This window comes from Triticum urartu, chromosome 1A (assembly GCF_056163025.1).
Source record: "Triticum urartu cultivar PI428250 chromosome 1A, HENAU_Tu73, whole genome shotgun sequence".
Classification (NCBI taxonomy): Eukaryota; Viridiplantae; Streptophyta; class Magnoliopsida; order Poales; family Poaceae; genus Triticum; species Triticum urartu.
In genome coordinates this window covers 392,981,985-393,007,864 of record NC_141873.1, presented here as the reverse complement: position 1 = coordinate 393,007,864, position 25,880 = coordinate 392,981,985, and the positions used below count along the sequence as shown (strand labels likewise).

The 25,880-nt window shown below is 39.4% G+C and overlaps 1 pseudogene; it reads left to right on the top strand.

Moving 5' to 3' along the window:
* The first annotated feature begins 23,262 nt into the window (after positions 1–23,262).
* On the top strand, positions 23,263–25,206 carry LOC147991383 (uncharacterized; annotated as a pseudogene).
* Positions 25,207–25,880: the final 674 nt, after the last annotated feature.

Sequence of the window (25,880 nt, the reverse complement as noted above, 5' to 3'; positions counted from 1 at the left end):
CATGTCATTTTAAATAGAATTAATGTGTTATTTTAAAACATATTCATACAATTTAAAATACTAATGAATTATAAAATATGCTTATATGATTTGAATAGTACACATCAGAATCTGCAATCCGATGGCACACTAGGCTCCTATTTATTTTTCATACATATTTTATATTTAATTTTAGTTACAAAATATGTAAAAAATTAGAAAACACATAAAATTTATTAAACACCTGAACTCTTTTAAACAACCTAAAATTTCCTTAAACCACGATCACTTTTATATACTACATGAATATGATATTGAAATCAGGAAACAATTAACATATATATGAATTTATTTAAATATAAAAAATTCTAGAAGTAATTTACTATTTTCTTAAAATGTGAACACGTTTTAAATCATAGTTTTTTTTAAATTCATAAGTTAATTATATGGTTGTTAAATTTAGTACGGGGACATGTTTTGATGTTATATGAACTTCTATAATGTAATTTATTTCCTTTGTATGTATATTATTTATAACACGTCATTATAATTTACAAAAATTTAAAATGCAAAAAACTAAAACGTTGCAATTGTCCACACTGACTACAATTCAGTTTAGCCACACGATCGTTTTGTGTTATAGTCATAAAATTTAATTATATGGATTTTTGTTAAATTAGTACCTGATATGTTTCGATGTTATATGAACATTAATGTAGTTTATTTTATTTATATGTATATTATTTATAACGCATGATTATAGTTTACATATTTTTTACAAAATTTAAAATGTGAAAAATTAAAATGTTGAAAATGGTTGTGCCGAATGCAATTCAGTTTAGTCACACGACGCGGTGTGTTATATTCATAAATTGTAATTTACATCAAAATAAGTTGCCTTGTCGGTTGTGGTGCAATGCCCGGGCACTTATTTACCTGATGAGGTTCCTGGTTTGAATGACCGATCATGCACTGATTTTTGGGACTAAAAAATGCACTGATTTTTTCCGCAAAATAATGCACTGATTTTTGGGATTAAAATTGTTCACGAACTCTGCAGGTCACATGTTCAAACCTCTGGCGGACCATTTTATTTCTGTACTTTTTTCTGAGATAAAAAATATATCAGGGGCTTTTCGCAAAATAAAAAGGCCACACACCCAGCCCTACCCTTTCAGCCACTGAAAGTGGGCTCCTCGCCATGCTAGAACGCCAAGTCAGAGCTGCAGGAGTATACAATACCGTATTTGCACGGTCAAGCCAAGTTCTTGAACCACTTATATGTACACCGCAAGTTCTGGCACTAAGGTGACTTTGTGTCAAGTTTTAGCACCAGTGGTGCAATCGACTCTTTATTTTCATGCATCAAAATTTACGATTATGCATTGCTAGTAGTTGAACCCATTTGCATGATGACATAGGTGATATCCTAGATGTCGTTATTATCCTGACCTTGATAACCCGTGAAACACAATGGTCATAACTAAACGCTATTGTAGTTGCTTAGACATGCTAGACGGGTGGGAAAATATAGGTTGGACACGCAAAGAAACTTTCGGGGAAGTTGTGAGTACCCGTAATGGGTGACTCGATAATGTGAGACTATGTGATAAAAGGTTCCAGAAGGATTGGAATAAGAACGTGACCATCTACCCAACCTTTAGCGCGACCACAATACCGTGGTAACGGGGCTTGACTTGAACCTTGATGTGACGTTGGAATAGATCCTCACGTCGGGATCCCCTCCATGATAGATGAGGGTTGCGTGGCTCGAAAGAGTCCCTCTCGTGAGCACTATATGGGGGTTGTGTGGTCTTCAGCTTTGTCTCTATGTTGGGGGGGACCAGTCTTGGGGATGACCAATGACCGAGTACTACACTCAGATACTTGAGGTATCGTGGGGCGTGATTGTTCATGGATAGTACGTCGGATGTTGTGGGTAAAGTATGCACCCTCCACAGAGTTTAAAACTATTTGAATAGTCGTGTCCACAGTAAGGACAACTGGGATGACCACACTTAAAACCAAGTTCTTGTGTTGATGGGTATGATGGTTGTGGTGCCATGAGAATGTGGATGATGATGAGAATGAGGGTACTGAGTACCCAGACTTTATACAGAGATGATCAAGTTGATGTTAAAGTTAAGATGATTATGTTGATATCTGTGACCTTAGGCTTCGTGGTTCTTCGGACTACGAGGCCTTGCTGTTTTCAAAAGTAGGGCATATGCATTGAAAACCAGCTTTCCGCAAACTGCCAAACTTAGAGTAGTAGCTTCTCTTTGTACTGAACCTTGCATGAATATTATGTTATTACATTCCTTGGGTTGCTGATATGTCTCCAACATATCTATAATTTTTGATTGTTCCATGCTATTATAGTATCAATCTTGGATGTTTTATATGCAATTGTATATCATTTTTTGGGACCAACCTATTAACCTAGTGCCCAGTCCCAGTTGCTGTTTTTTTGCTTCTTTTGGCTTTTCAGAAAATCAATATGAAACAGAGTCCAAATGGAGAAAAAACTTTGGATTAATTTTTTTCTGGACCTGAAGGGCCATGAGGGAGCAACAAGCTCGGGAGTTGCGCCCTAGGGGGGTAGGCGCACACCCAGGCTTGTGGGCCCCTCGTGGCACCTTTTGACCTAATTGCACCTCTATAAATTCCCAAATATTCCCAATACATCATAGAGCCACCCAAAATACTTTTTCCGCCACCACAAGTTTCTTTTCTTCCGCGATCCCATCTCTAGGCCATTTTCGGTACTCTACCGGAGGGGAAATCGACCACGGAGGGCTTCTACATTAAACTTGCTGCCCTTCTGATGATGTGTTAGTAGTTTACCACGGACCTACGTGTCCATAGCTAGTAGCTATATGGCTCCTTCTCTCTCTCTCTCTCTGATCTTCAATACAATGTTCTCCTTGATGTTCTTGGAGATCTATTCGATGTAATCTTATTTTGCGGTGTGTTTGTTGGGATCCGATGAATTGTGGGTTTAGGATCAGATTATTCATGAGTATTAATTGAGTCTTCTCTGAATTCTCTTATGCATGATTATTATAGTTTTGTATTTCTCTCTGATCTACCTGTTTGGTTTGGCCAACTAGATTGATTTATCTTGCAATGGGAGAGGTGCTTTGTAATGGGTTCAATATTGCAGTGCTCTATATCCTACTGACAAAAGGGGACAAGACATGTATTTGTATTGTTGTCATTAAGGGTAAAACGATGGGGTTTATTCATATTGGTTGGATTTACTTTGTCTACATCATGTCATCTTGCTTAAGGCGTTGCCCCGTTTTTTATGAACTTAATACTCTAGATGCATGTTGGATAGCGGTTGATGGGTGGAGTAATAGTAGTACATGCAGGAAGGAGTCGGTCTACTTGTCTCGGAGGTGATGCCTATATACATGATCATTGCCTCGAATATCGTCATAATTATGTGCTTTTCTATCAATTGCCCAACAGTAATTTATTTACCCACCGTATGCTTTTTGTTTGAGAGAGAAGCCTCTAGTGAAAACTATGGCCCCCGGGTCTACTTTTATCATATATTAAATCCCAAAATACCTTGCTGCAATGTATTTACCATTATTTTATTTTGTGTTTTTATTTATCTATCTATCACTATCAGATTTGGTCCTTGCAAATAACCGCCAAGGGGATTGACAACCCCCTTGACCGCGTTGGGCGCAAGTATTTGCTCTATTGTGTGTAGATGCTGTTAATGAGGTTTCCTGTGGTTCTCCTACTGGATTGATAACATTGGTTCTTAACTGAGGGAAATACTTATCTCTGCTGTACCGGATCGTCCTCTCCTCCTCGAGGAAATCTCAACGTAACTCACAAGTAAGAGGAAGAATTTCTAGCGCAGTTGCTCGGGAGACATCACCAAAACCTGTCAAGTTCCTTTGCATAAACTATCATCTACTTGTTCTTACTTTCATTTGCCATTTGCCTCTCGTTTTCATCTCCCCGCTTCTAAAAGAGTTTTACAAAAACACAAAAAATATTTCCGTTTGCTTGCTTTGTCGCTATGTCTCAAGAAAATACCAAGTTGTTGATTTTTCCAATACTAATAATAATGATTATATTAGTACCCCAATTGCTCCTCCTACAACTAGTACGGAGTCATGTGATATTAATGCTACTTTGCTAAATCTTGTTATGAAAAAACAATTTTCTAGTACTCCTAATGAAGATGATGCATCCCATCTTAATACTTTATTGAATTGTGTGATATGCAAAAGAAAAAAGATGTGGATAATGATATTGTAAAATTGAATTATTTCCGCCCTCACTACGAGATCGTGCTAAAACTTGGTTTTCATCCTTGCTGCGAAATTTATACGGGATTGAACTTTGTTTCTAGAAATATTTTAGATTCCACCGTAGGGGGTACCTTTATGGAAATCACATTAGGAGAAGCTACAAAACTCCTCAATAATATTATGGCAAATTACTCACAATGGCATATTGAAAGAACTCCAACTAGTAAAAAGGTGAGTTCTGTTGAAGGAATTAATACTTTGAGTTATAAAATGGATGCGCTTATGAAAATGGTTGCTAGTAAGAGTGCTCATGTTGATCCTAATGGCATGCCATTATCTACTTTGACTGAGAAAAATAATGATCCCATTGATGTGAATTTTGTCTCTCAAAATAATTTCAATAGTAATGCTTATAGGGGTAATTTTAATACTAGGCCATTTCCTAGAAATTTCTCTAATAATTATGGAAATCCCTATGGTAATTTTTTAATAATAATAATAGGATTCCCTCTAATCTTGCAAGTAATATTAAATTATTTATTAATTCTCAAAAGGTTTTTAGTACTATGATAGAGGAAAAATTAAATAAAGCTGATGATATGGCTAGGAACATGGATATAATTGTTCATGATGTGGAAAATCTCAAATCCAAAATTTTTCCACCCAAGCTTGATATTAGTGAGTCCATTAAATCTATCTATGTCTCCATTAATGAAAGTAAAGACGGAACCGCTAGGTTCAGAGCTAAGCGAGAATTCCTAGAAAAAACGACTCCGCCCAGTTTTTATCGTAATCATGATGAAGATATTAAAATGATTGGTGTCACACCTACTGGATCTTTATTTAGTAATATAAAACTTGATGAAATAGGGACTGAAGATGAGTCAACTTTAGCTAGAAGGCATCTCAATTGTCCGAAGGGTGATAATCTTAATGATTTTTTTTGATAAAAGTAGGTTTGGAGAGGTCAAAACTTTAACTAGTGATGTGCCCACTACTTTGGATTTCAAGGATTTTAATTATGATAGTTGTTCTTTAGTTGAATGTATTTCCTTGTTGCAATCCATGTTAAATTCACCCAATGCTTATGAACAAAATAAAGCTTTCACTAAACATATTGTAGAAGTTATGCTGAAAGCTTTAGAAGAAAAGCTAGAATTGGAGGTTTAAATACCTAGAAAATTATTTGATGGATTAGAGCCTACAATTAGAACAAAGATTAAAAATTATGAGTACAATGCTTTATGTGATTTTGGTGCTAGCGTTTCCACTATACCAAAATCTTTATGTGATGTGCTAGGCCTTCATGATTTGGACGAATGTTCCCTTAATTTGCACTTAGTGGATTCCACTATTAAGAAATCTTTGGGTAGAATAAATGATGTGCTTATTATTGCAAATATAAATTATGCGCCCATTCATTTCATTGTGCTTGATATTGATTGCAATCCGTCTTGTCCTATAATACTTGGTAGGGCTTTCCTACGTAGCATAGCTAGGTGCTATTATTGATATGACAGAAGGTAATATAAGATTCCAATTTTGATTAAAGAAAATGAATGAAACACTTCCCTAGAAAGAGAATTAATCCACCATATGAATCTATTATGAGGGCCACCTATGGAATTAATTTGAAGGATGATAACACTTGAAACTATGCAGTATGCCTAGCTAGGGGCGTAAAACAATAGCGCTTGTTGGGAGGCAACCCGATAGTTATCTTTATTTTTACTTTTTGTTTTTTGTTTTTGTGTTTGAACACAATTATGCTACTGTTATGGTTGTGTTTTTATGTTTAAATTAGTTTTGTGCCAATTAAAGCCTTTGGATAATTTGGTTGATAGTTGATTTGATTCTGTGAAAAATAAGAAACTTTTGTTCCCAGCAGCAGAATTTTTTAGATTCACTGAAACTTGATAAAATTCTGATTTTTTTACATATGATTTATATACAAATTTCCCACGTTGTCCAAATTTTCTAGAATTTTTGGAGTTGCAGAAGTATTGTGTTTGTCTAGATCATTACATATTGTTCTGTTTTTGATAGATTATGTTTTCATTGCATAGTTTGCTTGTTTTAATGAATCTATGTATTGTATGGGGGTATAAGTCATGGTTAATTTAGAATACAATAGCTATTATGCAATAATAAAATATGAATAGGTTTACAACAGTACCTAAAGTTAACGTTTTGCTTGTTAAACGAACGGATCTTACAAATTTTCTATTGAGTTTTATGTGCTAAAGTTTTCAAGTTTTAAGTGAGATCGCAATGGACGAAGAAATAAGGAGTGACAAGACCCTAAGGTTGGGAATGTCCAAGGCACCCCAAGGTAATGTTCAAGGACACCCAAGACTCTAAGCTTTGGGATTCCCCTGATGGCATCCCCTCTTTCTTCTATCAACCATTGGTAAATTACTTGGAGCTATATTTTTATTCATCACATGATATGAGTTTTGCTTGGAGCGTCATGTATTATAAGAGTATTTTATTTCTTTTCTTTTTAGTTTGCCTCAATCATCTTTGTTGTAGACACCTTTTGAGAAGGACACATATTTATTCATGATTTGTTAGAATACTCTTTGTGCTTCACTTATATCTTTTGAGCTAGGCAGTTGCTCTAGTACTTCACTTATATCTTTTAGAGCACGGAGGTGGTTATAATTTAAAGAATTAGTTGCACTCTAATTCTTCACTTATATTATTTTGGGAGTTTAATAAATAGTAATGGAAATATGCATGGGTTATGAAATTGGTCCTAATATGATAGGTACTCAAGAGGGATATAATAAAAACTTTCATGTAGATCACTGAATATGATAAGTTTGATTCCTTGCAATAGTTTTGAGATATAGAGATGATAATATGTGGGTTGTACTAGTGAGTAATTATGGTTTAGTAAAAATATTTGCGTTAAGGTTTGTGATTCCTAAAGCATGCAGGTATAGTCTCTCGTTATGCTAAGAAGTTGGCGCACGATTTATTATTGAGTGTCTTCCTTTGTGTGAAGGTCGGGGGAACGCGATGGTTAAATCCTACAAATCTCCCCCTAGGGGCATGCGTAGTAGTACTTTGCTTTGAGGGCTAATAGAATTTCACAATAAGTATCTGAAAGATCGTGGATGTCGCCTAGAGGGGGGTGAATAGGCGTTTTAAAATAATTACGGTTTAGGCTTGAACAAATGCGGAATAAACCTAGCGGTTAATTTTTCAAGCACAAAATCTAAAACGGCTAGGCTCACCTATGTGCACCAACAACTTATGCTAAGCAAGATAAACAACTAAGTGATAGCAAGATATATGACAAGAAACAATATGGCTATCACAAAGTAAAGTGCATAAGTAAAGGGCTCGGGTAAGAGATAACCGAGGCACGCGGAGACGATGATGTATCCCGAAGTTCACACCCTTGCGGATGCTAATCTCCGTTTGGAGCGGTGTGGAGGCACAATGCTCCCCAAGAAGCCACTAGGGCCACCGTAATCTCCTCACGCCCTCGCACAATGCAAGATGTCGTGATTCCACTAAGGGACCCTTGAGGACGGTCACCGAACCCGTACAAATGGCGACCCTTGGGGGCGGTCACCGAACCCGTACACTTTGGAAACCCTTGGGGGCGGTCACCGGTACCCGTCAAATTGCTCGGGGCGATCTCCACAGCCTAATTGGAGACCCTGACGCTTGCCCGGAGCTTTACACCACAATGATTGAGCTCCGAACACCACCAGCCGTCTAGGGCGCCCAAGCACCCAAGAGGAACAAGCTCAAGGATACCAAGCACCCAAGAGTAATAAGCTTCTCAACTTGTAACTTCCACGTATCACCGTGAAGAACTCAAACTGATGCACAAATGCAATGGCAAGGGCACACATAGTGCCCAAGTCCTTCTCTCTCAAATCCCACCAAAGCAACTAATGCTAGGGAGGAAAGTGAGAGGAAGAACAAGAAGGAGAACACCAAGAACTCCAAGATCTAGATCCAAGGAGTTCCCCTCACATAGAGGAGAAAGTGATTGGTGGAAGTGTGGATCTAGATCTCCTCTCCCTTTTCCCTCAAAAACTAGCAAGAATCTATGGAGGGATTGAGAGTTAGAAAGTTGAAAGAAGGTCAACAATGGGGGAAAAATGAGCTCAAGAGATAGGGAACCATTGGGGAAGAAGACCCCTTAAATAGGTCCCCACGAATCTGCCCATTATGTGCAGAAAAACATAGGGGCGTTACAACCTCTATGAGCACCTGTACAACCTGTAACAGGCAATAAGCGGTACAACCGGCCCACAACCGCCCAACAACCGCACCACAACAGAAACTAGTCTGGTGGTAGAGCGGTACATGGCCGGTACAACCTCCGGACCAATTCTGGAGCGGTACAACCGCTCCAAACACCGGTTGTACTGGTCAACCGGTAAAACCTCTCTATGGGGCGGTACAACCTCTCTATGTAAAACAGGTAATATCTAAACAGCCTTAACTTTCGCATACGAGCTCCGAATTCGACGAAATCAAGTTTGTTGGAAAGCTAAGGACAAGAGAAAACACAATCTTGATAGAAATATCAAGAAATAGAAATTGAGAAAATACCCAAAATAAAATGGTGAGAACCCATTCTCAATTAAGATCGGTAAAAACTCTAACACCGAAAACACAAAAGAAGATGCATATGAAATTGGTTTTTGATGAACTCGATCTTGTCAAGAAGATGACCATGAGATCCAAATCTCACAAGGAGAAGAACCAAACAAGAACCAAGAGAGATGATGCAAGTATGCAATGGTTTGAGCTCTCGACGAACGATATGATCAAGCTACTCACTAGAGAGCCCCCCTTGACAGTACGGCAATCGATCCTACAACCCGGTCTCCCAACGACCACTATGAGACCGGTAGAATAGAAAACCTATCAAGGGCAAACCTTTGCCTTGCACATAGTCCACTTGAGCTAGATGATGACGATCTTGACTTCCTCAAATTGGACCACCTTTGTTGATTGTGTTGGCTCGATGAAGACTAGTTGATTGCTCACCCATACTCCACTATGGGTGAGCCACTCTTCGGCACATATTCACAATTCCATTGAAACCACAATGGACGGCAAGATTCAAGCTTGATTTCTCCCCCATACTCCATGGGTTGTATGAGATCTTCCTCTTGACGCAAGACCATGGAAACATACCTAACCCCACAAAGAACTCTCACGTAGACCATGGGTTAGTACGCAAAGCGTAATGGACAATGCTTACCATGCTATGGGATCACTTGATCCCTCTCTGTACTTCTTGTATGCTTTGTGAATTGATCAACTAGATTCACTCTTGACTTAGTCTTGATCAACCTTGAATCTTTCCAACTCTCTTCATTCGGATGATGTCTTGAAGGTAAACATGAATGATCACACAATCTTCTTCTTCAAGACATGCTTGCAATAAGCTCAACTCTCACATGACCAATCTTTGGATAATTCCTTGAAAAGCACTTTGGCCATCGCATAAACTCCTTGAAACCAACACATGGACTTCAAGACAATCCTATGGACAAATCCTTCAAATATAACTCAAGGCAACCGTTAGTCCATAGAGATTGACATCAATTACCAAAACAACACATGGGGGCACCACATGTCCTTTCAGTATGTGAGTTCTTTATGACTAATTAATGTGAGTCCATGGATTATACACACTCTCACCTTTCCGCAATTTGCTAGCCTTTTCGGTACCATGCATTGCCCTTTCTCACATCGAGATATGGTGCAAACTTCGTCGGTGCATCCAAACCCCGTGATATGATACGCTCTATCACACATAAGACTCTTAGTATCTTCCTCAAAACAGCCACCATACCTACCTATCATGGCATTTCCATAGCCATTCTGAGATATATTGCCATGCAACTTCCACCGTTTCATTATTATGACACACATCATCATTGTCATATTGCTTTGCATGATCATATAGTTGACGTAGTATTTGGGGCTCAGCCACCATACGGTAGATCATTGCACATCCTGGTACACTGCCAGAGGCATTCATATAGAGTCATATTTTGTTCTAGTATCGAGTTGTAGTTTTGAGTTGCAAGTAAATAGGAGTGTGATGGTTATCATTATTCATTATTAGAGCATTGTCCCAATGAGGAAATAAAAATAAAGATGCCAAAAAGATCTCAGAAAAAAAGAGGCCAAAAAGCGCCCAACAAAAAATAAGAGAAAAAGAGAGAATGGGCAATGTTACTATCATTTTCCACACTTGTGCTTCAAAGTAGCACAATGTTTTTCATATAGAGAGTCTCCTATGTAGCCACTTTCATATAACTAGTGGGAATTTTTCATTATAGAACTTGGCTTGTATATTCCGATGATGGGCTTCCTCAAATTTCCCAAGGTCTTCTAGAGCAAGCAAGTTGGATGCACACCCACTTGGTTTTCCTTTTGAGTTTTCATACACTTATAGCTCTTAGCACATCCATTGCATGGCAATCCCTACTCCTTGCATTGACATCAATTGATGGACATCTCCATAGCCGTTGATTAGCCTCGTCGATGGGAGACTTTCTCCTTTGTTTGTCTTCTCCATATTAATCTCTACCACCATATTCTATTCCACCATAGTGTTATATCCATGGCTTGTGCTCATGTATTGCGTGGGGGGTTGAAAAATCTTAAGAACGTTAAAAAGTATGAACCAATTGCTTGGCTGACATCGGGGTAGTGCATGATTTATACTTTGTGTTAAGAAGATGGAGCATGACAAGGCTATATGATTTTGTAGGGATAGCGTTCTTTATCATTTATATTTTGAAAGGCATGATTGTTTGTTGGTATGCCTGAGTATTAATGTCTTTATGTCAAACTATAGACTATTGCTTTGGATCATTCGGATCTAAATATGTTGGGAAGTGTAGCATGCAATTTCAAAAAAAAAAACTCCTACGCTCACGCAAGATCTATCTAGGAGATGCATAGAAACGAGAGGGGAAGAGTGTGTCTACGTACCCTCATAGACCGTAAGTGGAAGCATTTGACAACGTGGTTGATGTAGTCGAACTTATTCTAGCTTCGACCGATCAAGTACCGAATGTACGACACCTCCGAGTTCTGCACACGTTTAGTCAATGACGTCCCTCGTCCTCTTGATCCAGCAAGATGTCGAGGAAGTAGATGAGTTCCGTCAACACGACAACGTGGTTACGGTGATGGTGAAGTGATCCACGCAGGACTTCGCCTAAGCACTACGAAGATATGACCGGAGGCGTAAACTATGGAGGGGGCCACCGCACACGGCTAACAGTTGATGTTGTGTGTTCTAGGCGCCCCCTCCCCAAGTATATATAGGTGGGAGTGGGAGGGGAGCAGCAAGGGTGCGCCCCAAGTAGGAGGAATCCTACTTGGGGTCCTCCCCAATTCGGCCTCCCACTTCCATAATTTCCGGGGGGAAAGGGGGGGGGGGCGAACCCCCTCTTTCCCTTCCCCCACTCGGCCTCCTTCCATGGGGGGCACGCCACCCCTTGTGGGCTGGTGTGCTCCCCTCTTATGGCCCATATGTCCCTATCTTTCCCCCAGGGGTTCCGGTAACCCCCCCGGTACTCCGATAAATACCCGAAACACTTCCGGTGTCCGAATACTATCATCCTATATATCAATCTTTAACTGTCGACCATTTCGAGACTCCTCGTCATGTTCGTGATCTCATCCGGGACTCCGAACAATATTCGGTCACCAAATCAGATAACTCATATAATACAATATCGTCATCGAACGTTAAGCGTGCGGACCCTACGGGTTCGAGAACTATGTATACATGACCGAGACACCTCTCCAGTCAATAACCAATAGCGGAACCTGGATGCTCTTATTGGCTCCTACACATTCTATTAAGATCTTTATCGATCGAACCGTTATGAAAACATACGTTATTCCCTTTGTCCATCGTTATGTTACTTGCCCGAGATCCGATCATCGGTATCTTCATACCTAGTTCAATCTCGTTACCGGCAAGTCTCTTTACTCATTTCGTAATGCATCATCCTGCAACTAACTTATTAGTCACTTTGCTTGTGAGGCTTCTTATGATGTGCATTACCGAGAGGGCCCAGAGATACCTCTCCGATACTCGGAGAGACAAATCCTAATCTTGATCTATGCCAACCCAACAAACACCTTCGGAGATACCTGTAGAGCATCTTTATAGTCACCCAGTTACGTTGTGACGTTTGATAGCACACAAGGTGTTCCTCCGGTATTCGGGAGTTACATAGTCTCATATTCAAACGAATATGTATATGACATGAAGAAAGCAATAGCAATAAAACTGAACGATCAATATGCTAAGCTAACGGATGGGTCTTGTCCATCACATCATTCTCCTAATGATGTGATCCCGTTATCAAAGGACAACTCATGTCCATGGTCAAGAAACCTTAACCATCTTTGATCAACGAGGTAGTCAAGTAGAGGCTCACTAGGGACACAATGTTTGTCTATGTATTCACACATGTATTTAGGTTTCCGATCAATACAATTCTAGCATGAATAATAAACATTTATCATGAATAAGGAAATATAAAATAACAACTTTATTATTGCCTCTAGGGAATATTTCCTTCAAAATATTCATACCGTAAAAGAAAGATTACATGATGAACATGTTAGGTAACATTCCACATCAAAAATTCTATTTTTATCATTTACCTACTGGAGGACGAGCAGGAATTAAGCTTGGGGACACTTGATACGTCTCCAGCGTATCTATAATTTTTTATTGTTCCATGTTATTATAATATCAATCTTGGATGTTTTATATGCAATTATATATCATTTTTGGGACTAACCTATTAACCTAGTGCCCAGCGCTAGTTGTTATTTCTTGCTTGTTTTCGGCTTTTCAGAAAATCAATATCAAACAGAGTCCAGACGGAGAAAAAACTTTGGATTAAATTTTTTGGGACCAGAAGGGACCCTAGAAGGTTCAGGAGAAGACCTGAAGGGCCACCAGGGAGCGACAAGCTCGGGAGGTGCGCCCCTAGGATTGTGGGGCCCTCGTGGCACCTCTCGACCTAATTTCACCTCTATAAATTCCCAAATATTCCAAATACATCAGAGAGCCACCCAAAATACTTTTTCTGTCACCGCAAGTTTCTGTTCTTCCGCGATCCCATTTGGAGGCCTTTTCCGGTACTCTGTGGGAGGGGGAATCGACCACAGAGAGCTTCTACATCAAGTTTGCTGCCCTTCGGATGATGTGTGAGTAGTTTGCCACAGACCTATGGGTCCATGGCTAGTATCTAGATGGCTTCTTCTCTCTCTTTGATCTTCAATACAATGTTCTCCTCGATGTTCTTGGAGATCTATTCGATGTAACCTTTTTTTCCTGTGTATTTATTGGGATCCAGTAAATTGTGGGTTTATGTTCAGATTATTCATGAATATTAATTGAGTTTCTATAAATTATTTTATGCATGATTATTATAGCTTTGTGTTTCTCTCCGATCTATCCATTCAGTTTGGCCAACTAGATTGATTTGTCTTGTAATGGGAGAGGTGCTTTGTAATGGTTTCAATCTTGCGGTGCTCTATATCCGAGTGACAGAAGAGGACAAGACACGTAATTGTATTGTTGCCATTAAGGGGGAAACGGCGGGGTTTATTCATATTGGTTGGATTTACTTTGTCTACATCATGTCATCTTGCTTAAGGCGTTACTCCATTTTTTATGAACTTAATACTCTAGATGCATATTTGATAGCGGTTGGTGGGTGGAGTAATAGTAGTAGATGCAGGCAGGAGTCAGTCTACTTGTCTCGGACATGATGCCTACATACATAATCATTGCCTTGAATATCGTCATAATTATGCGCTTTTCTATCAGTGGCCCAACAGTAATTTGTTTACCCACCGTATGCTTTTTGTTCGAGAGAGAAGCCTCTAGTGAAAATTATGCCCCGGTCTACTTTTATCATATATTAAATCGAAAAATACCTTGCTGCAATTTATTTACCGTTCTTTTATTTTGTATTTTTGTTTATTTATCTATCACTATCAAATTTGATCTTGCAAATAATCGCCAAGGGGATTGAGAACCCGGGCCCCTTGACCGCGTTGGGTGCAAGTTTTTTCTCTTTTGTGTGTAGGTGATGTTAACGAGGTTTCACGTGCTTCTCCTACTGGATTGATAACCTTGGTTTTTAACTGAGATAAATACTTATATCTATTGTACTACATCATCCTCTCCTCTTCGAGGAAATCCCAACGCAGCTCACAAGTAGCAGTTGCTTGCGAGTACATTCAATGTACTCACCTCGATTGTCCGTGACTATCTCCTTGGCGAGGTATGGAAGATGCAGGTTATGGAGACGAGTTTCTCGATGGCGTCGATGCGAACCAGGCCGCTACCCCAGTCAGCTTGCCTATTGATTATGGCTCGCTACATGGGTTCAAGTTATCATCGTTGTTTTCACTGCAATACTGAATAAAGTAGTCGTCTTTATGGCTTATTTGTGTAAGACTAGATCCTAGTTGGTCACCTCTATGTAAGATTTATTCGTGTTGTAATGGATGTATGCCATTGTATCAGTTTGTTGTACTCAGTGACACATGATCTTGGGACCACTATTAAATGTACAATTCGGAGGCGTTGGTCTTGCATGTCGATAACCACACAATCACCCTATATGTCTGTCCTTATAAGGCGCTTTGATGCCTCGCTTTTAGCAAGCGTTACCGCGGAAAACCCTATTTGCCGCTCATTGTGGCAGGTAGCCGGCGCTTCGCACAAGCGAACTGCCAAACCGCAAAGGCTGGGCTAGCCCACTTTTGAGCGTGCGAGCCAACTGATTTTGGGATCCTTCTAGAAGGTTCCTAAAACCAGTTTGTTTTCTGTTTGTTTTCTTCTATTAATTTTTTGTTTTCATGTTTGTTTGTTCTCGTTGTATTTCTTTTTTTCCTTTCATTTCCTTTTATTCATAATGTTTGCGTTTTCAAATCTTGTTTGGAGTTTTGAAAAACATTCCTGTTTTTTGAATGTCAGGTTCTCTAAAAATGTTCACATTTTCAAATTTTGCTCAAACTTTTAAAAATGATCACGAATTCAAAAAAATCTAGTTTTTTTAGAAAATATTCGCATTTTCAAAATGCTTGAGTTTTATACAAAAGAATACAAACTTTCAAAAATATTTGTTTTTCAGAAAATATTTAGAAATTTGAAAATAATGTCTGTTTTAACAAACTTTGTTCGAAGTTTCAAAGAAATCCATGTTCATACCTTATTCACATCTTTAAAAAAGTTCATGATTTCATATGTTGCATTTTCTAATTTATTTAGATCAAAATTTTAAAACATATTCACTATTAAAAACTTCTTTGGAATTTCAAAAAATGTTCAAACATATCATTGCAGATAGTTTCCTAATATTCCGCGCTGCCTATTAGTCACAAAAGCTCATCAGCGCAAGTGGCTTGCTACGCGAGTTAGGTCCCATGTTCGATTCCTTGCACGCGCATCAATTTTTAGGAACCTTTACTGTTTGCGCAAAAGCACCACTCGATGTTGGGCCGCCTAGTAGGGCAGGCCCCAGTGCGGCGCACGTCTATTTGACGCGGAACGCAGCGTATAATAGCTCCCGCCACGTCCACTTCACTCTATAACTGTCGTTACATTTTTCTGTTAATAATCTTACTATATTTTGGGTAAAATATGGAAAAACAGTTCATGTACTTTTTAAAAGTCTCCAAGTATTTTTCTGAAAAATGTTCATGTATTTTATAAAGTGTTCATATGTTTTAAAATATATACGATCCATGCTTAAAAAAATCACCGCCCATTTAAGAAAACTCGATGTGTATCTAAAAGTGTTTGACATGTATCTTTAAAACCATTCAACATGTATTTGGAATAAATATTTGAGGTGTGTCTAGAAATATTAACCGTGTAGTTATTTTTCTCAATGTATTTATAAAATGTTCACCATTTATTTGTAAAAAACCTCGATATGTATTTAGAAAATGTTTAACATGTATTCAAAAAATCTTCACCATGTATTTAAAAAATCCACCACATAATGTATTTGGACCATGTTTAACTTGTATTTGTAAAATGTTTAAAGTGTATCTAAAAAATGTTCAAGGTCTATTGGAAAAATGTTCAAGGTGTATTTGAAAAGTGTCAACATGTATTAAAAAAGAAAGGAAAAAGGGAGAAAATAAAGAAAAATGAATACAAGAAACAAAAGATAAAAGTAGTGGAAATAAGAAATCAAAAAAGAAGAAAACAATAACCAAACAAAAAAGACTGAAAACTTACAAAATTGTTGTCAAAGTAAAAAATCAAAGAAAACCATCCTGCTCGGAACCCAAAAATCTGATTGCATGCTCAGCTGGCTCCGGTCGATCTATATTGGGCCGGCCGCATCGAGGTGCTGTGAGGCGAGTGTGAAGTTGGACTTGCAGTAGGCGAGATTTGGATTTTTGCGGCCCTTGAAGGAGTGTAATCTTTCTTTTGGCACCACTGAATGCTCAAAGAAGTCACTTAGCACCACAACAACCTAGCAAAAATGTTGCCAAAAAAATACCAACAAGTAAAAAACAAAAATAGAAGAAGAATATTATGCGAAACAAGCCCAGCCACGAAAACAACATGGCATAGAAAAATGGGGGAGACAAAAATGGCCGGCCAACACATGGGATGACATCATGTGATTGTGAATGAACTATTTCTCCTCGTCTCAAACAGAAAATATGTTCATTCTCCACACCACCTTGCGAATCTCAATTTGGAGACATTGGATAGCTGAAAATAATGATTTTATGGGTCTATTAGAACTAAGTTGGAGAAGATTCTAGAAAACATAGGAGAAAGATTTGAGAAGTTCGACGATTGAGAAAATATAAAAGTAATATGATCCTTGCCTAATACCTTTTCACAATGATTTTTTTCTAGGGCATGATTGGACAAACATGTGTGCAACATTTTTAGAGCACTTCCATTGAATTCATCAATTATCACATCTTTACCATATCTCAAAACGTTAAGCCATCAAAGTCATAAATACTTTGATACGAAATTTCACTTACAATTTGTGAACATACAAAACAATTAACTGTGTTGTCGACAAAAATAGTAGGCCAAAACATAAATGACTCGAAATTTATTTTATAAATATGAGAAGAACAATACTTATATTATTTCTTCATAAGGACCCTTTTCTAAACATAAAGTATATAGTTAGAAGGAAGGAACTATGGAGATGTGAATGAGGGGACATCTTTTCATGGACACTAGAGTGCAGCCCTAACGTGTTAGATGTATCATGTGAGGGAGGGATGGTGCACTGCGTTATAGTTCACTTCGAGTTTCACTTATAGTGTCCGAATTTAAAGAAGACTGAAATGAGTTGAAAAATGCTCCTTAATCTAAATAAAAAGTTATCGTCATGAGTATGTGTGAGCATAGTGACATCTTTAGCATTACACTAGATAGTATTTCCATATCCGATATGAGAATTCACAAGGAATATGAACTCTAGGGTTCCACAAGGAAAGGAAGAGGAGATCACACATATGTGCATGGAGGGGAACATGGTTCTACTTCATCGGTGCTTGCCCAGATGCGTGGGCCATCTCTGAGTAGGCAACTATTATTCTGGTCGCGTGCCTTTGAGACGTGCACTCAATCCTTCTTCGTGGGCTTCCTGAACCTTGAACTCCTCCTTGGCTGGTCGCTTCCATTGACAGGTGGGTCTCGCTCGGCAGTCACACGTGAAATTGACAATATCAGGTATCCCGAGGTATTGAGGGTACCCAAAGTATAAGGCCCAACATTCATATCTTGCATGTGAAGCTGCGGCCCAGCTAGAACACTCCCACCACAATCCTTTCGTGCAAAAAAAATTTATCTCTTACATCACGGAGCTCCATTTTGTCGCTAAATACGACACATTGTCGAGCAACATGCAAGTCCGCGTTCTTGGACCGACCCATTTCCGATGTTGTAGCAAACACACATGCTATGTGCGGTATTCTTTTCATTGTTTAGTTTCAGTGGATTTCTATTGGGTTTTTTGTTCTGGGTTTTTAACCTTTACTTTATTTTTCGAACTATATTAATTTGAATATGAAAACCAAATATGTTTAATACAAAGTGAACATTTTTTTCAATTTGAAACATTTTAATACTTATATGAGCATTTTGTAAAGAATGTTGAACATAGTTTGAATTTTTTGAACATTTTTTAATTTTGCAACCATTTTATGAGAACATGGTTGTTTTTTAATTTTTGAGCAATTTTGAAATTATAGGAAAATTTAAAATTAAAACCCCAAAAATAAAAACATATAGAAAATTGAAATGAAAAGAAGAAAAGGTTAAAAACCGATAGAGGATAATAGAAAAAACAAAAAAATCTAGAAGATTTCCTAAAATGGGGTAACATAGCTTTTTTAGGGGTTAAACCAAGCTTTATTACTCAAATTGCACATGGCGTGGGATACAAAAGGGATCATGGGGATCGCCCAACCAGATGTGGCGCCCCTGATCAAGAGAGTGTGAAAACTTAGCTAACCTATCAACATGCCTATTTGCTTCTCTAATTTCGAAAGTAAATTTACAATTAAAAGCTAAAGGTCTGTGCTTAATCTTAGTGATAATCGCTCCCTATCCTCCTCAGTTGGTTTTGTCGATGTCATTGATTACCTGTTTCGAGTATAAAGCTATGACGAAGTTATTCAGCAGCAGATCTTCGGCTAGGGATAAACCCTCTCTGCACACTATCGCCTCCAATGTGGTTCTGTCCCTTATCCCGGTGATCACCAGTGGTGAGCTCCCCATGAAATTTCCCCACACATCTCTGCAGATAGCCGTGATGACGCCCCGTCTTGGGCTCTTGAGAAACCAGCACCCACATGTATCTTGGGAAAGCCCGGAGGTGGAGCCAGGTGTAGCGTTTGGGTCCCTTGCAACTGCTGGCTCCCTAACAACCTTCTTTGGTAGCAAATCAAGTTCTGCGATGAAATGACATATGAATTGGTGGGTAGCGAAAGGACTCTGATAGATTTGTTCATGAATGGCCTTCCTCCCAGCCCACCATATCACCCACAATGTAACCGCCAATCTGATGAATGCAGTGAGCGAAAGTGTTTCGATCATAGTAAATTACCACTGCCTCACGCTTGGTTTTGTGGTCTCACATAAATGCTCAGCAAGCTCGCCATCGGCCAGTGCCCATACACATCTCTACATGGAACACTCTAACATAGAATGACACCATGAATCTTCAGCATATCAGAGAGCACACACACTCAAAGTAGACATGTTTCACTTCATCCTGACATCTTCAATGGGGATCGAGTTCTTCCCTAGTCTATAGAGGAACATGTGAATCTTACTAGGAAGTGGGGTCTTCCATAAAAGTTTCCAAGAGTGATCAGAATCACAGTCAGTGCTTGAGGATCCCACAACACCATCAATTCAAGTGCCTCACCTCAGTTTCGTGTCTATTAGCATCATATATGCAGACCTGAAAGGATGTGTATGTCGCCTAGAGGAGGGGGTGAATAGGTCCTTTAAAACAATTATGGTTTAGACTTGAACAAATACAGAATAAATGAAAGTGCAACTAATTCCTGGGTGGTTTTGGTAATTCTTAACAACATGTAGCTCATTGAACTAGTATTATTTCAAGACAATCATTTCAGAAAGTTCAATGATTGGCATGGCATGGACTAAGAGATGTGGACCCCTCAAAATACTAAGGACAAATATTGGCAAACGCTCAAGACTCTACATTTTCATTTTAGTGATCCAAGATCACATTGAGTCCATAGGAAAAGCCAATACTATTAAAAGGGGATGATGTGTTGCTTAATGGTTTGCTTGCTCAAAATGCTTAGTGATATGCTTCAAAAGCCCTCAACCACTTTCTCATTTCCACATATGTCCTAAACATAAAGTCAAACTCGGCCCCACCGATTTGATCTATACGGCGCCATCGAGTTCACTTGACATAGCCATAGCCAGAAACCCTAATCAGTTCGGTCTCACCGATAGGGATCTCGGTCTCACCGAGATGGGATTGCAAACTCTCTGTTTCCCTTCGTAACGTTTCAGTCTAACCGAGATGAGCAATCGGTCCCACCGAGTTGGCAATGCAAACTCTCAGTTTCCTTTCCGCAACATTTCGGTCTCACCGAAATGAGGGATCGGTCCCACCAAGTTTGCCTGACCAAGTCTCTGTTTGCTTATTACTGAAATCGATCTCACCCGAGTTCATGTGATCGGTCTCACCGAGATGAGGTTTTTCCCTAACCCTAGAAAATCGGTCCCACCGAGTTGATCTTGCCGGTCCCACCAAAAAGCCTAACGTTCACATTTTGAACCAAGTCGGTCTCACTGAGTTTCACTATTCGGTCCCACCGAGTTTGGTAAATTGTGTGTAACGGTTAGATTTTGTGTGGAGGCTATATATACCCCTCCACCCACTTCTCCATGTAAGAGAGAGCCATCAGAACGTGCCTACACTCCCAATACTCATTTTCTGAGAGAGAACCACCTACTCATGTGTTGAGACCAAGACATTCCAATCCAACCACAAGAATCTTGATCTCTGGCCTTCCCCAAGTTGCTTTCCACTCAAATCATCTTTCCACCATATCCAAATCTATGAGAGAGAGTTGAGTGTTGGGGAGACTATCATTTGAAGCACAAGAGCAAGAAGTTCATCATCAACACACCATCTCCATTACCTTTTGGAGAGTGGTGTCTCCTAGATTTGTTAGGTGTCACTTGGGAGCCTCCATCAACATTGTGGAGTTGAACCAAGGAGTTTGTAAGGGAAAGGAGATCTCCTACTTCGTGAAGATCTACCCAAGTGAGGCGAGTCCTTCGTGGGCGATGGCCATGGTGGGATAGACAAGGTTGCTTCTTCGTGGTCCCTTCGTGGGTGGAGCCCTCCATGGAGTCGCGTGATACGTCTCCAATGTATCTATAATTTTTTATTGTTCCATGCTATTATATTATCTATCTTGGTTGTTTTATATGCATTTATATGCTATTTTATATGATTTTTGGGGCTAACTTATTAACCTAGAGCCTAGTGCTAGTTTCTGTTTTTCCTTGTTTTTGAGTTTCACGGGAAAGGAATATCAAACGGAGTCCAATTGACCTGAAACTTCACGACGATTGTTTTTGGACCAAAAAAAGCCCACGGAGTACCGGAGATGCACTAGAAGAGTCCTGAGGTGACCACAAGGGTGGAGTGCGCGCCCACCCCCTAAGGCACGCCCTCCAACCTTGTGGGTCCCTCGTCGACCCCTTGACTTGTTCTCGACGCCAACACCTCTTATATATCCCCAAACCTCCAGAACAGAACCTAGATCTGGAGTTCTGCCGCCGCAAGCCTCTGTAGACACTAAAAACCAATCGGGACCCTGTTCTGGCACCCTACCGGAGGGGGAACACATCACTGGTGGCCATCTTCATCATCCCGACGCTCTCCATGACAAGGAGGGAGTAGTTCACCCTCGGGGCTAAGGGTATGTACCAGTAGCTATGTGTTTGATCTCTCTCTCTCTCATGTTCTTGATTTGGCACGATCTTGATGTATTGCGAGCTTTGCTATTATAATTGGATCTTATGATGTTTACCCCCCTCTACCTTCTTGTAATGATTGAGTTTTCCCTTTGAAGTTATCTTATTGGATTGAGTCTTTAAGGATTTGAGAACACTTGATGTATGTCTTGCATGTGCTTATCTGTGGTGACAATGGGATATTCACGTGATCTACTTGATGTATGTTTTGGTGATCAACTTGCGGGTTCTGTGACCATGTGAACTTATGCATAGGGGTTGGCACATGTTTTAATCTTGACTCTCTGGTAGAAACTTTGAGGCACTCTTTGAAGTTCTTTGTGTTGGCTTGAATAGATGAATATGAGATTGTGTGATGCCTATCATATAATCAAACCCGTAGATACTTGTGGTGACATTGGAGTATCTAGGTGACATTAGGGTTTTCGTTGATGTGTATCTTAAGGTGTTATTTTAGTATGAACTCTAGGGCTATTTGTGACACTTATAGTAATAGCCCAATAGATCATTAAAAAGAATAACTTTGAGGTGGTTTTGTACCCTACAATAATCTCTTCGTTTGTTCTCCGCTATTAGTGACTTTGGAGTGACTCTTTGTTGCACATTGAGGGATTGTTATGTGATTCAATTATGTTATCATTGTTGAGAGAACTTGCACTAGTGAAAGTATGGACCCTAGGCCTTGTTTCCAAGCATTGCAATACCATTTTCGCTCACTTTTGTTACTAGTTACCTTGCTATTTTTACATTTTCAGATTACAAAAACCTATATCTACCATCCATATTGCACCTGTATCATTATCTCTTCGCCAAACTAGTGCACCTATACAATTTACCATTGTATTGGGTGTGTTGGGGACACAAGAGACTCTTTGTTATTTGGTTGCAGGGTTGTTTGAGAGAGACCATCTTCATCCTATGCCTCCCACGAATTGATAAACCTTAGGTCATCCACTTGAGGGAAATTTGCTACTGTCCTACAAACCTCTGCACTTGGAGGGCCAACGACGTCTACTAGAAGAAGGTTGCGTAGTAGACATCATCGCGCAACTGTTACCCTTCGTGGGTTGAAGTCTCCATCAACTGGATGTACGATAGCACCACCTATCGGAACCACACCAAAAATCTCTGTGTCTACATTGCGTTTGCTCCCTCAAAACTCCTCCCCTTTACCTTCATATGCAATGATTTACATCCCGCTGCTATACTCTTAGAATTGCATTTGTAGGTTGATTGCTTGACTTGTGTTAGTTGCTGAAATCTGCCAAAACATAAAATTGGGAAAAGGCTATATTTTTATTTGGTCAAGTAGTCTAATCACCCCCCTCTAGAAATACTTTCGATCCTACCAGTGGTATCAGAGCTTTGGTCTCCATTTGCCTTGATTTCCATAGCTTTGGTGATCATAGCCTTGGTTTCATAACCTAGGAGAGTATGGCGTCTAGCGAGGGAAATTACCACCATAGAGGTCCTTACTTTGATGGTATTAATTTTGCTAGTTGGAAGCATAAGATGAAAATGCATATTCTTGGACATAACCCCGCCGTTTGGGCTATTGTGTGTATTGGTTTGCAAGGTGAATTCTTCAATGGGAGAGAACCGAATCGTGAAGCTACCACGGAAGAATTGAAGATGTTGCAATACAATGCTCAAGCTTGCGATATCCTCTTCAATGGATTGTGCCCCAAAGAATTCAACAAAATCAGCCGTCTTGAGAATGCAAAGGAAATTTGGGATACTTTGATTGATATGCACGAAGGTACCGACTCTGTCAAGGAATCCAAATTGGATGTGCTTCAAAGTCAACTTGACAAGTTCAAAATGAAGGATGGTGAAGGTGTCGCTGAAATGTACTCTAGGCTTACTCTCATCACAAATGAGATTGACAGCTTAGGAAGTGAAGAGATGACCGACAGATTCATCATCAAGAAGATCCTAAGAGCCTTGGATGGAAAATATGACACCGTGTGCACATTGATACAAATGATGCCCAATTACAAAGATCTCAAGCCAACGAAAGTCATTGGTAGAATTGTTGCTCATGAGATGTCACTCAAGGATAAAGAAGAGCTTCACAATAAGTCTAGTGGTGCTTATAAAGCCTCATGTGATGCTCCTACATCATCAAGTGAGAAACAAGTCTTCAATGAGGAATTGAGCCTAATGGTGAAGAACTTCAACAAGTTCTACAAGACTAGAAGCAAAGAAAGAAGTTCCAAGTCAAGGTCCTACAATGACAAAAGATCTTCTAGTCGTGACCACAATTGCTCCAATTGTGGAATACCCGGACACTACTCAAGTGAGTGTACGGCTCCCTACAAAAGAAGAGAAGACTCGCCTAAAAGGAGAAGCAGAAGATAAGAATCACCTCCAAGAGAGAGAAGGAGTAGAGATGATCGTTATGAATAAAGAACCTCTCACAGAAGCAAGGATTCGGAAAGGAAGGACAAGTCATCAAGGAGCTATACGAAACGAAGACATCAAGCTCATGTTGGTGAATGGGTATCCGGTTCCGACTCCGACAACCACTTCGAGAATAGTTACCACTCCGACTCTGAATATACTCAAGATGAAGGTGTTGCCGGTCTAGCACTTGTGTCAACCAACTCCTATGACATATTTGACTCACCAAATGAAGGAATTGGAAGATGCTTCATGGCTAAAGGTCCAAAGGTATCACACCCCGAGTATGTTGATTTCAATAGTGATGAAGATGATTTGCTAGGTGATGATGATTTACTTGTTGACAACTCTAGTGATGAAAACTATGGTGAACTTGCTATTAATCATGCTAATCAAGATAAAACGAATGACGATGATAGGAAGGAGATTGAGCGTCTAACTAAAGAACTAAACACTCTTAAGTTGGCTCATAAAACTACCTTAGAAGAACATTGAGAGCTTTTAAAGACTCGTGAGAAGCTACGCTTTGAAAAGCTCAATCTAGAGCAAGAGCATGGGTTCTTAAAAGCAATCAATGATGATCTTCATAAGAAAAGTTATTCTTACATTACCAAGCATTTACTCTTGTCTACTTATATGCCGCAAGTTAAATCTAGCAACAAGAGTAAGAAAGATTCTTCTTCTAGTAGTAACAATAATCATGCTAAATCCAATATTGTTGCTTCTAGTAGTTCTCTTGATTCCACCAATGATTCTCTTAGACAAGTTACACTTGAGCAAGAAAATAGCTTATTGAAGGGAATTATAGAGAAAGGTGTTTATAAGAGCCTTGCCAGAAGTAAGCAATTCGAGGAAATTGTACGCAAGCAAGGAAGGCACCGGAAGAATCAAGGTATTGGTTTTGAACGAAAGTTCAATGCCAATGGAGTTGAGTGCGAAGAAGATCAATACCCCAAGACAAATTTTGTTCCTTAACAAGAGAAGTATGATCCTACTTCCTTCAAGGGGACACAAGCTCAAGACGATCTTCCACCAGAAGACCACAAGCTAAAAGGCAAGGACAAGCTTCAAGAGGAGATTGCTGCATTTGAAGAAGCTCCAAAGGCCTTGGTCAAGTGGGTTCCCAAGACTATGTCAAGTTATAATTCATCAAGTACGTCTACAACCCCAAGGACTCCCATCAAGATGATGTGGATCCATAAGAAGAACTAGAGAGTTCTTGAGGGTGACTCCGCCAACATACTTCACTCATATTCATTTTGGCAAGGACAAGTGCAATCAACTTTCACATCTTGCACTAGTTCAAGGAGTCACAAACCCTCTTGTTGGTAAGTCAAGGGACAAGGAAACCTAATGCTTTCATGGACATCATCTTGTGTGTACTTCACTCTATGTCTATGGATATCCTTGTTTGTTCCTTGTGGGACTAACCCATGTAGGTATTGAAAGTGCAACTCACTCCAATGGATTGCTCCAAATGATCTACATCAACATTGAGCACCTACATCTTCAACACTTACATGAAGTCATCATCGACAAAACCCAAGGTTATTTCATCCCTCTTAAGGGGGATATCACATCTAGGGGGAGCTTTACTCTAAAGAATTGAGCTAAAGCAACTCTAATGGTGTGAACACAACAATGCTTTA